Raw genomic sequence first — 17,059 nt, forward strand, 5'->3', positions numbered from 1 at the left:
ACCACCGACCAATTCAACAAAGAAACAACAAAGAGCCAGCACCAATGTGCACTAAGGCATCAAATATTCCAAACTGCATTATAAAAATTTTTTTTTGAGATTTTTGGCAAAAAATTGCAATTTCTTGAGCTGCTTCGCCACGTCACGGCAAATCTCATTTGAAGCAGTCCTACACTAAAATATTTTTATAAAATGTGCCATGCGGCCTCACACATGAATAACAGAACTGCTCTCAGCAGCACTCACCTGGTCTATTGCAGTCCCGTACCCATGACTGAGTCACGGTTGTGGGCGGGACAGGTCCAAGCAAATGCTGCATGAAGTATATATATAGCCTGTGGACAAAGCCTGATGACCCAATGTGAACAGTCACCAAACGCCAAAATCTATACAGATGGAATACATCCCAAATTGGGGTGCGTAGCAAGGTGGAGGTCAACCACCGACCAATTCAACAAAGAAACAACAAAGAGCCAGCACCAATGTGCACTAAGGCATCAAATATTCCAAACTGCATTATAAAAAATTTTTTTTGAGATTTTTGGCAAAAAATTGCAATTTCTTGAGCTGCTTCGCCACGTCACGGCAAATCTCATTTGAAGCAGTCCTACACTAAAATATTTTTATAAAATGTGCCATGCGGCCTCACACATGAATAACAGAACTGCTCTCAGCAGCACTCACCTGGTCTATTGCAGTCCCGTACCCATGACTGAGTCACGGTTGTGGGCGGGACAGGTCCAAGCAAATGCTGCATGAAGTATATATATAGCCTGTGGACAAAGCCTGATGACCCAATGTGAACAGTCACCAAACGCCAAAATCTATACAGATGGAATACATCCCAAATTGGGGTGCGTAGCAAGGTGGAGGTCAACCACCGACCAATTCAACAAAGAAACAACAAAGAGCCAGCACCAATGTGCACTAAGGCATCAAATATTCCAAACTGCATTATAAAAATTTTTTTTTGAGATTTTTGGCAAAAAATTGCAATTTCTTGAGCTGCTTCGCCACGTCACGGCAAATCTCATTTGAAGCAGTCCTACACTAAAATATTTTTATAAAATGTGCCATGCGGCCTCACACATGAATAACAGAACTGCTCTCAGCAGCACTCACCTGGTCTATTGCAGTCCCGTACCCATGACTGAGTCACGGTTGTGGGCGGGACAGGTCCAAGCAAATGCTGCATGAAGTATATATATAGCCTGTGGACAAAGCCTGATGACCCAATGTGAACAGTCACCAAACGCCAAAATCTATACAGATGGAATACATCCCAAATTGGGGTGCGTAGCAAGGTGGAGGTCAACCACCGACCAATTCAACAAAGAAACAACAAAGAGCCAGCACCAATGTGCACTAAGGCATCAAATATTCCAAACTGCATTATAAAAAATTTTTTTTGAGATTTTTGGCAAAAAATTGCAATTTCTTGAGCTGCTTCGCCACGTCACGGCAAATCTCATTTGAAGCAGTCCTACACTAAAATATTTTTATAAAATGTGCCATGCGGCCTCACACATGAATAACAGAACTGCTCTCAGCAGCACTCACCTGGTCTATTGCAGTCCCGTACCCATGACTGAGTCACGGTTGTGGGCGGGACAGGTCCAAGCAAATGCTGCATGAAGTATATATATAGCCTGTGGACAAAGCCTGATGACCCAATGTGAACAGTCACCAAACGCCAAAATCTATACAGATGGAATACATCCCAAATTGGGGTGCGTAGCAAGGTGGAGGTCAACCACCGACCAATTCAACAAAGAAACAACAAAGAGCCAGCACCAATGTGCACTAAGGCATCAAATATTCCAAACTGCATTATAAAAAAATTTTTTTGAGATTTTTGGCAAAAAATTGCAATTTCTTGAGCTGCTTCGCCACGTCACGGCAAATCTCATTTGAAGCAGTCCTACACTAAAATATTTTTATAAAATGTGCCATGCGGCCTCACACATGAATAACAGAACTGCTCTCAGCAGCACTCACCTGGTCTATTGCAGTCCCGTACCCATGACTGAGTCACGGTTGTGGGCGGGACAGGTCCAAGCAAATGCTGCATGAAGTATATATATAGCCTGTGGACAAAGCCTGATGACCCAATGTGAACAGTCACCAAACGCCAAAATCTATACAGATGGAATACATCCCAAATTGGGGTGCGTAGCAAGGTGGAGGTCAACCACCGACCAATTCAACAAAGAAACAACAAAGAGCCAGCACCAATGTGCACTAAGGCATCAAATATTCCAAACTGCATTATAAAAAAATTTTTTTGAGATTTTTGGCAAAAAATTGCAATTTCTTGAGCTGCTTCACCACGTCACGGCAAATCTCATTTGAAGCAGTCCTACACTAAAATATTTTTATAAAATGTGCCATGCGGCCTCACACATGAATAACAGAACTGCTCTCAGCAGCACTCACCTGGTCTATTGCAGTCCCGTACCCATGACTGAGTCACGGTTGTGGGCGGGACAGGTCCAAGCAAATGCTGCATGAAGTATATATATAGCCTGTGGACAAAGCCTGATGACCCAATGTGAACAGTCACCAAACGCCAAAATCTATACAGATGGAATACATCCCAAATTGGGGTGCGTAGCAAGGTGGAGGTCAACCACCGACCAATTCAACAAAGAAACAACAAAGAGCCAGCACCAATGTGCACTAAGGCATCAAATATTCCAAACTGCATTATAAAAAAATTTTTTTGAGATTTTTGGCAAAAAATTGCAATTTCTTGAGCTGCTTCGCCACGTCACGGCAAATCTCATTTGAAGCAGTCCTACACTAAAATATTATTATAAAATGTGCCATGCGGCCTCACACATGAATAACAGAACTGCTCTCAGCAGCACTCACCTGGTCTATTGCAGTCCCGTACCCATGACTGAGTCACGGTTGTGGGCGGGACAGGTCCAAGCAAATGCTGCATGAAGTATATATATAGCCTGTGGACAAAGCCTGATGACCCAATGTGAACAGTCACCAAACGCCAAAATCTATACAGATGGAATACATCCCAAATTGGGGTGCGTAGCAAGGTGGAGGTCAACCACCGACCAATTCAACAAAGAAACAACAAAGAGCCAGCACCAATGTGCACTAAGGCATCAAATATTCCAAACTGCATTATAAAAAAATTTTTTTGAGATTTTTGGCAAAAAATTGCAATTTCTTGAGCTGCTTCGCCACGTCACGGCAAATCTCATTTGAAGCAGTCCTACACTAAAATATTTTTATAAAATGTGCCATGCGGCCTCACACATGAATAACAGAACTGCTCTCAGCAGCACTCACCTGGTCTATTGCAGTCCCGTACCCATGACTGAGTCACGGTTGTGGGCGGGACAGGTCCAAGCAAATGCTGCATGAAGTATATATATAGCCTGTGGACAAAGCCTGATGACCCAATGTGAACAGTCACCAAACGCCAAAATCTATACAGATGGAATACATCCCAAATTGGGGTGCGTAGCAAGGTGGAGGTCAACCACCGACCAATTCAACAAAGAAACAACAAAGAGCCAGCACCAATGTGCACTAAGGCATCAAATATTCCAAACTGCATTATAAAAAAATTTTTTTGAGATTTTTGGCAAAAAATTGCAATTTCTTGAGCTGCTTCGCCACGTCACGGCAAATCTCATTTGAAGCAGTCCTACACTAAAATATTTTTATAAAATGTGCCATGCGGCCTCACACATGAATAACAGAACTGCTCTCAGCAGCACTCACCTGGTCTATTGCAGTCCCGTACCCATGACTGAGTCACGGTTGTGGGCGGGACAGGTCCAAGAAAATGCTGCATGAAGTATATATATGGCCAGGTGAGTGCTGCTGAGAGCAGTTCTACTATTCATATGTGAGGCCGTATGGCACATTTTATAAAAATATTTTAGTGTAGGACTGCTTCAAATGAGATTTGCCGTGACGTGGCGAAGCAGCTCAAGAAATTGCAATTTTTTGCCAAAAATCTCAAAAATTTTTAAAATAAGTACAGTTTGGAATGTTTAGTGCTGTAGTGCACATTTGGTGCTGCTTTTTGTTTTTTCTTCATTGAATTGGTCGGTGGTTGACCTCCACCTTGCTTTGCACCCCAATTTGGGATGTATTCCATCTGTCTAGATTTTGGCGGTTGGTGACTGTTCACATTAAGTCATCAGGCTTTGTCCACAGGCTATTTACTTCATGCAGCATTTGCTTGGACCTGTCCCGCCCACAGCCATGACTCAGTCATGGGTACGGGATTGAAATAGACCAGGTGAGTGCTGCTGAGAGCAGTTCTACTATTCATATGTGAGGCCGTATGGCACATTTTATAAAAATATTTTAGTGTAGGACTGCTTCAAATGAGATTTGCCGTGACGTGGCGAAGCAGCTCAAGAAATTGCAATTTTTTGCCAAAAATCTCAAAAATGTTTAAAATAAGTACAGTTTGGAATGTTTAGTGCTGTAGTGCACATTTGGTGCTGCTTTTTGTTTTTTCTTCATTGAATTGGTCGGTGGTTGACCTCCACCTTGCTTTGCACCCCAATTTGGGATGTATTCCATCTGTCTAGATTTTGGCGGTTGGTGACTGTTCACATTAAGTCATCAGGCTTTGTCCACAGGCTATTTACTTCATGCAGCATTTGCTTGGACCTGTCCCGCCCACAGCCATGACTCAGTCATGGGTACGGGATTGAAATAGACCAGGTGAGTGCTGCTGAGAGCAGTTCTACTATTCATATGTGAGGCCGTATGGCACATTTTATAAAAATATTTTAGTGTAGGACTGCTTCAAATGAGATTTGCCGTGACGTGGCGAAGCAGCTCAAGAAATTGCAATTTTTTGCCAAAAATCTCAAAATTTTTTAAAATAAGTACAGTTTGGAATGTTTAGTGCTGTAGTGCACATTTGGTGCTGCTTTTTGTTTTTTCTTCATTGAATTGGTCGGTGGTTGACCTCCACCTTGCTTTGCACCCCAATTTGGGATGTATTCCATCTGTCTAGATTTTGGCGGTTGGTGACTGTTCACATTAAGTCATCAGGCTTTGTCCACAGGCTATTTACTTCATGCAGCATTTGCTTGGACCTGTCCCGCCCACAGCCATGACTCAGTCATGGGTACGGGATTGAAATAGACCAGGTGAGTGCTGCTGAGAGCAGTTCTACTATTCATATGTGAGGCCGTATGGCACATTTTATAAAAATATTTTAGTGTAGGACTGCTTCAAATGAGATTTGCCGTGACGTGGCGAAGCAGCTCAAGAAATTGCAATTTTTTGCCAAAAATCTCAAAAATTTTTAAAATAAGTACAGTTTGGAATGTTTAGTGCTGTAGTGCACATTTGGTGCTGCTTTTTGTTTTTTCTTCATTGAATTGGTCGGTGGTTGACCTCCACCTTGCTTTGCACCCCAATTTGGGATGTATTCCATCTGTCTAGATTTTGGCGGTTGGTGACTGTTCACATTAAGTCATCAGGCTTTGTCCACAGGCTATTTACTTCATGCAGCATTTGCTTGGACCTGTCCCGCCCACAGCCATGACTCAGTCATGGGTACGGGATTGAAATAGACCAGGTGAGTGCTGCTGAGAGCAGTTCTACTATTCATATGTGAGGCCGTATGGCACATTTTATAAAAATATTTTAGTGTAGGACTGCTTCAAATGAGATTTGCCGTGACGTGGCGAAGCAGCTCAAGAAATTGCAATTTTTTGCCAAAAATCTCAAAAATTTTTAAAATAAGTACAGTTTGGAATGTTTAGTGCTGTAGTGCACATTTGGTGCTGCTTTTTGTTTTTTCTTCATTGAATTGGTCGGTGGTTGACCTCCACCTTGCTTTGCACCCCAATTTGGGATGTATTCCATCTGTCTAGATTTTGGCGGTTGGTGACTGTTCACATTAAGTCATCAGGCTTTGTCCACAGGCTATTTACTTCATGCAGCATTTGCTTGGACCTGTCCCGCCCACAGCCATGACTCAGTCATGGGTACGGGATTGAAATAGACCAGGTGAGTGCTGCTGAGAGCAGTTCTACTATTCATATGTGAGGCCGTATGGCACATTTTATAAAAATATTTTAGTGTAGGACTGCTTCAAATGAGATTTGCCGTGACGTGGCGAAGCAGCTCAAGAAATTGCAATTTTTTGCCAAAAATCTCAAAAATTTTTAAAATAAGTACAGTTTGGAATGTTTAGTGCTGTAGTGCACATTTGGTGCTGCTTTTTGTTTTTTCTTCATTGAATTGGTCGGTGGTTGACCTCCACCTTGCTTTGCACCCCAATTTGGGATGTATTCCATCTGTCTAGATTTTGGCGGTTGGTGACTGTTCACATTAAGTCATCAGGCTTTGTCCACAGGCTATTTACTTCATGCAGCATTTGCTTGGACCTGTCCCGCCCACAGCCATGACTCAGTCATGGGTACGGGATTGAAATAGACCAGGTGAGTGCTGCTGAGAGCAGTTCTACTATTCATATGTGAGGCCGTATGGCACATTTTATAAAAATATTTTAGTGTAGGACTGCTTCAAATGAGATTTGCCGTGACGTGGCGAAGCAGCTCAAGAAATTGCAATTTTTTGCCAAAAATCTCAAAAATTTTTAAAATAAGTACAGTTTGGAATGTTTAGTGCTGTAGTGCACATTTGGTGCTGCTTTTTGTTTTTTCTTCATTGAATTGGTCGGTGGTTGACCTCCACCTTGCTTTGCACCCCAATTTGGGATGTATTCCATCTGTCTAGATTTTGGCGGTTGGTGACTGTTCACATTAAGTCATCAGGCTTTGTCCACAGGCTATTTACTTCATGCAGCATTTGCTTGGACCTGTCCCGCCCACAGCCATGACTCAGTCATGGGTACGGGATTGAAATAGACCAGGTGAGTGCTGCTGAGAGCAGTTCTACTATTCATATGTGAGGCCGTATGGCACATTTTATAAAAATATTTTAGTGTAGGACTGCTTCAAATGAGATTTGCCGTGACGTGGCGAAGCAGCTCAAGAAATTGCAATTTTTTGCCAAAAATCTCAAAAATTTTTAAAATAAGTACAGTTTGGAATGTTTAGTGCTGTAGTGCACATTTGGTGCTGCTTTTTGTTTTTTCTTCATTGAATTGGTCGGTGGTTGACCTCCACCTTGCTTTGCACCCCAATTTGGGATGTATTCCATCTGTCTAGATTTTGGCGGTTGGTGACTGTTCACATTAAGTCATCAGGCTTTGTCCACAGGCTATTTACTTCATGCAGCATTTGCTTGGACCTGTCCCGCCCACAGCCATGACTCAGTCATGGGTACGGGATTGAAATAGACCAGGTGAGTGCTGCTGAGAGCAGTTCTACTATTCATATGTGAGGCCGTATGGCACATTTTATAAAAATATTTTAGTGTAGGACTGCTTCAAATGAGATTTGCCGTGACGTGGCGAAGCAGCTCAAGAAATTGCAATTTTTTGCCAAAATCTCAAAAATTTTTAAAATAAGTACAGTTTGGAATGTTTAGTGCTGTAGTGCACATTTGGTGCTGCTTTTTGTTTTTTCTTCATTGAATTGGTCGGTGGTTGACCTCCACCTTGCTTTGCACCCCAATTTGGGATGTATTCCATCTGTCTAGATTTTGGCGGTTGGTGACTGTTCACATTAAGTCATCAGGCTTTGTCCACAGGCTATTTACATCATGCAGCATTTGCTTGGACCTGTCCCGCCCACAGCCATGACTCAGTCATGGGTACGGGATTGAAATAGACCAGGTGAGTGCTGCTGAGAGCAGTTCTACTATTCATATGTGAGGCCGTATGGCACATTTTATAAAAATATTTTAGTGTAGGACTGCTTCAAATGAGATTTGCCGTGACGTGGCGAAGCAGCTCAAGAAATTGCAATTTTTTGCCAAAAATCTCAAAAATTTTTAAAATAAGTACAGTTTGGAATGTTTAGTGCTGTAGTGCACATTTGGTGCTGCTTTTTGTTTTTTCTTCATTGAATTGGTCGGTGGTTGACCTCCACCTTGCTTTGCACCCCAATTTGGGATGTATTCCATCTGTCTAGATTTTGGCGGTTGGTGACTGTTCACATTAAGTCATCAGGCTTTGTCCACAGGCTATTTACTTCATGCAGCATTTGCTTGGACCTGTCCCGCCCACAGCCATGACTCAGTCATGGGTACGGGATTGAAATAGACCAGGTGAGTGCTGCTGAGAGCAGTTCTACTATTCATATGTGAGGCCGTATGGCACATTTTATAAAAATATTTTAGTGTAGGACTGCTTCAAATGAGATTTGCCGTGACGTGGCGAAGCAGCTCAAGAAATTGCAATTTTTTGCCAAAAATCTCAAAAATTTTTAAAATAAGTACAGTTTGGAATGTTTAGTGCTGTAGTGCACATTTGGTGCTGCTTTTTGTTTTTTCTTCATGATTTTAGAAGGGCGTGCCATGCCTATATCTGTGTCTCCTCCTCTTTTTCCTTGTCCTGCTCTTTTGTTTTCGCATGAGTATATGTCCTTGTCACTTTCCCATGTGTTTGTGTTGTGTTGTGAGTTGTTTGTCACCTTTTGGACACCTTTGAGGGTGTTTTCTAGGTGTTTTTATGTGTTTGTGATTGCCTGCCATTGTTTCCTATGCGGTTCGAGTGGTTCGTCAAATGTTCGCCGAACCGAACTCAAACGGGACCTCCGTTTGACGAACCGAACTCGAGCCGAACCACGGCCGGTTCGCTCATCTCTACCCGTCTCCAGCGATGTTGTCTTCAGCTGCTGCTGTCTCCTGCTTCCAGGCCACTAATTATACTCATACATTTGCAATGCACAGCCGACCTGGAAATAGCTGCCGAGGGGAGACAGCGGTGGCCAGACACAGCATCGTGGGAGACTTCAGCACCACGGACAGCAGCAGCGTGGACAGGTGTGTATAAGTGCCTGATCTACGTGTAATATCATGGATAGCACACTGAGATCGCACGTGTACCAAAATCACAGCCTACGAAGGGACATACGGACTGTTATCACGTTAGTGATAAAACAATCCAGTAATGACTATAATGATGGAACAATAAAAAAGTTAAGGCTCTTGGAAGAAGGGGAGTAAAAAGCAAAAAAGTAAATTCGAAAATGAAGGAGTTAGGCAACCAATTGGATAAATGACAACTACCCAAAGTATAGAGCAACTATGTATAGAGATAAAACTATTACTATATGTGGGTTTACAAAACGTTTTACTATATACTGTATGTCTCCAATAAAAATAATCAACTGTAGGAAATTAATCTCCCTTCAGCAAATAGTGGGCATAAAAAAAATAAGTAAAATGTATGTTTATTAATTCTATAAAGAAAGACCAAAGAATTGAAAGTCCTGTTGCAGATTTTTCACTGTGGCCAGCAAGTTTCAAGTTACAACATTGTCCTGATTCCACTAAAAGTAATTCAATAAGAAGATTCTTAGACAAAATATTGTCCAATAATTTAAAAGTTAAATCAAACCATATTTCTTTTCAATGAAAAAAATGTTAGGAATTACTTTTGAAGTAGCCTGTCAGAAATTGGCAATTACTGATTTCTCTTCACAAAAATAAAATAAACCGTTCCACTTATGGGACACTTAGTGGTCACTGTAATTAGTGGGAGATCCTGGCAGATGTTTATCTGTATAGAACAGGATGCAGGAAAGAGCAAATGCGCCAATGTTAGACATAGAGACAGAGACTGTGTATCCCTATTAGCCTAATGTCACCAGTTGTTCAGACTTGTCTTTCACTACTAATAGGAAAAGAGTATTCTCATATAGTGCACATGCAGAAATGAATTTCTTTAACTCTTATTCCGACTGCTGCGTAGAAAAATTTCAGAGGACTTCTTCGTAAGGATGAAATTGTGACAAAGACATTATTGTTTTAGTGGACACAGGCTGTATACCCTCTACATGCCCACTGATGAATACAACAGCGCAACCACAAACAACTGGGGAGCAGACCATGACAATGTAAATTATATTTTGCAAGATAAAGTGGATCTATCTCCAGTTTTTACAATATAATCTGCATACAGTTGAAGTCATCCATTTATATACACCATAGCTACAATCATAAAAACATTTTCACAAATCCGGAACTGTAACTTAAGTACACATTCCACCTGTCTGCCAGCTAGGATCCCTCCAACAGTTCTAGAATGTGAATGTAATAGAACAATATGACAGACAATGAACTTATACTTTTTAAGTTTTACATACACAAGGTTAGTATTTGATAGCATTAACTTTACATTTTGGCCAATTCGTCTTCACTGAACTGGTGTAACTGAGTCAGGTTTATTGGCTTCCCTGATAGATCATGCTTTTTCAATTCAGCCCATAAATGTTCTATGCAATTAAAGTAAGGGCTTTATGATGACCACTCCGTTATATTCACTTTGTTCTCTTTAAGCTATTTTGCCACAGTTTTGGAAGTATGCTTGGGAAGATTGTCCATTTGGAAGACCCAATTGCAACAAAACTAACTTTTTGGCTGATGGCTTGAGACGTTGTTTCAATACAGGACATAGCACAACATTTTTCTTACTAGTAATTCCATCTATTTTGTGAAGTGCATCAGTCCCTTCTGCACCAAAGCCCACCACAACATGATGCTGCCAACCCCATGCTTCACAGTTTGGATGATATTCCATGGTTTCAAGCTTTACCCTTTTTCCTCCATATATAACAATAGTCATTGTGGTTGAACAGTTCTATTTTTATGCAATTAGACTAGAAGACATTTCTACAAATAGTAATTTTTGTTCCAGTGTACAGGTGTAATCTGTAACCTTACTTTTTTATGACAGTTTTCAAGCAGTGGCTTTTTATTCGCTGAGTCTTTTCAGGTAATTTCAATATAGGGTATGATTCAATGTTGATATACTGTAAATACATTTTTACATCTTTCCACCAGCATTTTTACAATGTATTTTGCGATTCATTTTGGATTAATTTGTATTGTTTGCACAAAAGCGCAGTCATCATTAGGGTACGGTATATGGCTGCATAGCCCCATGGTGTGTAAACCTGCAAATTATAATTTCAATAGATGAAAGTGAGGCTTTCAGGTGTTCTAAAATTGCTCATGATGTCAAGCAAAAAAAATCTCAAACAAGTACATTTTGAGTGTAGGCCTTAAATTAGTAACAAAAGGAAAAGGGGAAACAGATTCTGTACTACTCATACTCTTGTAATGTGGATCCAGCAATACATTTATAGCTCCTGATGCTCTTCAGAATTGATGCCCATTTGGAGAGCAGTCAAATCAATAGTGTTTTAAAATTGCTCCCAAGTACCGTATTTTTCGGACTATAAGACGCATCGGACCATAAGACGCACCCTGGTTTTAGAGAAGGAAAATAAGAAAATAAAATTTTAAGCAAAAAATGTGGTCATGACACACTGTTATGGGGCAAGGATCTGCTGCTGACACTGTTATGGGGGTAATGTCCCCAAATTCTCTAGTAAGGTACCCCATCCTGGTAATGATCATCCTGCCTTGTATATAATCCCCATCCTTATATTTATATATATACAGTTAGGTCCAGAAATATTTGGACAGTGACACAATTTTCGCGAGTTGGGCTCTGCATGCCACCACATTGGATTTGAAATGAAATCTCTACAACAGAATTCAAGTGCAGATTGTAACGTTTAATTTGAAGGTTTGAACAAAAATATCTGATAGAAATTGTAGGAATTGTACACATTTCTTTACAAACACTCCACATTTTAGGAGGTCAAAAGTAATTGGACAAATAAACCAAACCCAAACAAAATATTTTTATTTTCAATATTTTGTTGCGAATCCTTTGGAGGCAATCACTGCCTTAAGTCTGTAACCCATGGACATCACCAAACGCTGGGTTTCCTCCTTCTTAATGCTTTGCCAGGCCTTTACAGCCGCAGCCTTCAGGTCTTGCTTGTTTGTGGGTCTTTCCGTCTTAAGTCTGGATTTGAGCAAGTGAAATGCATGCTCAATTGGGTTAAGATCTGGTGATTAACTTGGCCATTGCAGAATGTTCCACTTCTTTGCACTCATGAACTCTTGGGTAGCTTTGGCTGTATGCTTGGGGTCATTGTCCATCTGTACTATGAAGCGCCGTCTGATCAACTTTGCGGCATTTGGCTGAATCTGGGCTGAAAGTATATCCCGGTACACTTCAGAATTCATCCGGCTACTCTTGTCTGCTGTTATGTCATCAATAACCACAAGTGACCCAGTGCCATTGAAAGCCATGCATGCCCATGCCATCACGTTGCCTCCACCATGTTTTACAGAGGATGTGGTGTGCCTTGGATCATGTGCCGTTCCCTTTCTTCTCCAAACTTTTTTCTTCCCATCATTCTGGTACAGGTTGATCTTTGTCTCATCTGTCCATAGAATACTTTTCCAGAACTGAGCTGGCTTCATGAGGTGTTTTTCAGCAAATTTAACTCTGGCCTGTCTATTTTTGGAATTGATGAATGGTTTGCATCTAGATGTGAACCCTTTGTATTTACTTTCATGGAGTCTTCTCTTTACTGTTGACTTAGAGACAGATACACCTACTTCACTGAGAGTGTTCTGGACTTCAGTTGATGTTGTGAACGGGTTCTTCTTCACCAAAGAAAGTATGCGGCGATCATCCACCACTGTTGTCATCCGTGGACGCCCAGGCCTTTTTGAGTTCCCAAGCTCACCAGTCAATTCCTTTTTTCTCAGAATGTACCCGACTGTTGATTTTGCTACTCCAAGCATGTCTGCTATCTCTCTGATGGATTTTTTCTTTTTATTCAGCCTCAGGATGTTCTGCTTCACCTCAATTGAGAGTTCCTTAGACCGCATGTTGTCTGGTCACAGCAACAACTTCCAAATGCAAGACCACACACCTGTAATCAACCCCAGACCTTTTAACTACTTCATTGATTACAGGTTAACGAGGGAGACGCCTTCAGAGTTAATTGCAGCCTTTAGAGTCTCTTGTCCAATTACTTTTGGTCCCTTGAAAAAGAGGAGGCTATGCATTGCAGAGCTATGATTCCTAAACACTTTCTCCGATTTGGATGTGAAAACTCTCATATTGCAGCTGGGAGTTTACACTTTCAGCCCATATTATATATAATTGTATTTCTGAACATGTTTTTGTAAACAGCTAAAATAACAAAACTTGTGTCACTGTCCAAATATTTCTGGCCCTGACTGTATATATCCCTCATCCTGCTATATGTCCCTCACCCTGCTATATGTCCCCATCATCCTGCTCATATGCGCCCATCATCATGCTCATATGCGCCCATCATCCTGCTCATATGCGCCCATCATCATGCTCATATGCGCCCATCATCATGCTCATATGCGCCCATCATCATGCTCATATGCCCCATCATCCTGCTCATATGCGCCCATCATCCTGCTCATATGCGCCCATCATCATGCTCATATGCGCCCATCATCATGCTCATATGCGCCCATCATCATGCTCATATGCGCCCATCATCATGCTCATATGCCCCCATCATCCTGCTCATATGCCCCCATCATCCTGCTCATATGCCCCCATCATCCTGCTCATATGCGCCCATCATCCTGCTCATATGCGCCCATCATAATGCTCATATGCGCCCATCATCATGCTCATATGCGCCCATCATCATGCTCATATGCACCCATCCTGCGGCACACACATAAAAAAAAAAAATAAACATTTATATTCACATTTCCTCGCTCCACGCAGCGTCGCTCCTCCTCCGTGTGTGTGTCGGCAGCGCTGTGTTGAGCCAGCCATGCTCCCTGCAGCACCGCGATCTCCTTCTGTCTGTGCCGGTGCCGCTGTGTGGACATGTGCGCACAGCAATGACGTCATCGCTGTGAGCCCCGCTAGTCTCCACACCGTGCGGCCGGCAATCAGGAGGACATCGCGGGGCTGCAGTGGAACGGTGCGTGTAATGATTCACTGCACCCCGCACTGATGATGATGTGCGGGGAGCAGTGAATACAGCCGCACATGGTCACTCCAGGCTGTAGTTGCCAGGGGTGATCACGGCTGGCTGTTTACAATGCGCGCACCTCCCGCCCATCACCCTGCCCACCTATCAGCGCTGAGAGATGGGCGGGAGGATGGCCGTGCATATGTAATGAGCAGGCCCACGTGGTCACGGCAGGCTGCTACAGCCTGCTCGTGCCCCCGATGATCCGCTCCACCGCAGCACCCTCATTCCCTGCAGCCCTACATTCAGACCATAAGATGCACCCCCCACTTTCCTCCAACATTTGGGGCAAAAAAAGTGCATCTTATGGTCCGAAAAATACGGTATGTGCCAGACTTGTGGGGGTCTAATATCCAAGCAGATTTGTTCAAATTTTCTCATGATGTCAAGCAAAAAAAAACACAAGTAAATCTTAAAAGTAGGCCTTAAATTAGTAACAAATAGAGATGAGCAAACATGAGGTTCAGTTTTCAAACCAAACACCAAATTTAAAAATCAAGGTTTGGGTTCATGGATTGGATGCTGTACATGCAAACAAAACTTGTGTGACCAACGCTGTTCTCAGGTATGCTTGGTGCTCAGTCCTGTGCGAGCCACTTGCAGTGTTTGAACGGCACACAGTGGGGATAACAACAGCATGATGGGATGTAGTGTGCACAAACAAAATGTTTGAAAAAGCCCGTCCACACTCCCCAGAAATATTCTGCTTATGGCTGGCTGTATGTGGGCCGAGACTCAAACTGCCTATCAATTACTGGATCCAGCATTCGGGTCGAGCTTGAGGCTGCAGAGCTAGGCTTATTTCCTGCTGGCGAACTGAGCCTCTATGGCAGAGGTTCCCAACTCCAGTCCTCAAGGCACACCAACAGTGCATGTTTTCAGGATTTCTTTAGCATTGCATGGGTGTTGGATTCAGCACCTTTGCAGGTGATTAAATTATCACCTGTGCAATACTAAGGAAATCCTGAAAACATGCACTGTTGGTGTGCCTTGAGGACTGGAGTTGGGAACCTCTGCTCTACGGAACCGCTCACCTCTAGTAACAAATGGAAAAGGGAAACTACACTCTTGCAATGTAGATCTGGCAACGGATTTATAGCTCCTGATGCTTTTCAGAATTAAGGCACCCACTCGGAGAGGAGTCAAATCAATAGTCCATAAAAGATAATTGTATCTAAAAATTTTAAAGCAAACACAAAAAAACACATTTTATTTTTCTTTTAATAAAATGACTTTTTATGGTTTTAGAGTGCCACTTTTGTTTCCTTCTACAATTAAGGCCTTATATTAATGCCACATGCACACTTTTGGTTTACCTAAATGATGTTAATTAATCTATCAGAAGCTTTTAAAACCATGACATAGTTATCTGGAATTTTCCATGCTATTTAAAGGCATACTCAACTGGGTATATGTGAATTACTGACCCGCCTGATTTCTTATATTGTGACTTATACATCAAATTATCTATTTGTTAACATTTGTTTGAAAATTACAAAGATCTTAGACAAACTAAACTTTATGAAGCTAGAGTTAATAGATCTAGGATCTGTGGTGGGGACAAATATAAATTTTAATGAAGTCAAGCTAAGTGCTTGTAAACTTATTATTTCAACTGTACAATATTCAATAGATTTACTCTGAGCAGATAAGAAAGGTGTAATAACTTTGACTATCAATTTAAGAATGAATGTAAAATTCTTATATTAAAATAAACTCTTTAAGAGTCCAGCTAAAGAGTGAAAGCTTATGTGAATATTCAATATCCTCCCACTCAGGCTGGACTCACACGAGCGTATGGCATCCGATGCGAGAGCATCGGATGCAATATGCTAATGTCCCCCGGCTCAGGCTCTGCTGCGAGCTTGAGCCGGGTGTCATGCGACTGTAACCCGATCTTGCGATCGGGTCACAGCTGTGAAGCTGAGTGCAGGCGCTGCGGAGGAGAGGGAGGGGTTAATCCTCCCATCTCCTCCACTGTCAGCCTGTGCGTAGATCGCACTGCACTGGGATAACATCCGAGTGCAGTCCGATGTATCTCTCGCATCCATTCACTTGAATGGGTGCGAGAGATACGGCGGTAGCAGCAAAACGCAGCATGCTGCCGCTTTTCTCGCATCCAGAATCTGGATGCGAGAAAAGCTGACCAACAGCTCAACCTCATTGCCTAACATTGGTCAGAGTGCAATGCGAGAATTTCTCGCATTGCACTCGTCCGATTTTCACGCTCGTGTGAGCGTACCCTCATTCTGACTGTTGCATGAACTAAGTATTGGGAGATTTCCACAGCAGCAGGGAGGAGGGACACTCAGTAAGCTTAGATTGGCGAATTTGAGTATATTTTCCAAAAAGCATTATACTGCCAATCCAAAGAGAATTTTCAAAGTATATCAGGTCTAAAATAACTATTTAATAATAAACATTGGAAAAAATGTAATTTCAGCTCACTCTTACATGAAGACAAATCCACTGTCTAATGAGTCAGGTCGCGGATGGACTAGATAGGAAAACCCAGTGCCAATCAATTTATAAATAAATATCTAGAATTTATCGCAAGGTTCAATAAAAAAATTGGCATTTAATAGAATCACTGAAACTGAACGCTTCAAAAATGTAAAAATACAAGTTTAGACTGTAATGCATTTAAAACACTAGTCCATGGATTCTTAATCATAATGATTAAGAAAGCATGAACAAGGGTTTGAAAGGCGTCAGTCTAAACATGTGCTTTTTTTTTACATTTTTGTTAAGTTGAGTTTTATTGAATCTAATAAATGGCAATTTTTTATTGAACCTTGATATGAGAGGCAGATATATCTCATCTTTTTAATAATGTATGCTGCTTGTATTGTGAGATCCGGTGAGATATCTACTTTAAAGGCAGCTACAAGTAGGATTCAACAAGGTATTAACAGAGCTCAGCTTCTAATCATTTTAAGTATATAAAAAAACCTTTAAACAATATTTAAGCTAACATTTCAAAGACAATAAACATACTATGTGCATGCAATAAATGCCTATTTCATTTATTAATGTTTTAAACATGAGAAGAATTTATCTACTCTTTCTTATTTGCATTATAA

The sequence above is a fragment of the Anomaloglossus baeobatrachus genome, chromosome 2 (assembly GCF_048569485.1).
Source record: "Anomaloglossus baeobatrachus isolate aAnoBae1 chromosome 2, aAnoBae1.hap1, whole genome shotgun sequence".
Classification (NCBI taxonomy): Eukaryota; Metazoa; Chordata; class Amphibia; order Anura; family Aromobatidae; genus Anomaloglossus; species Anomaloglossus baeobatrachus.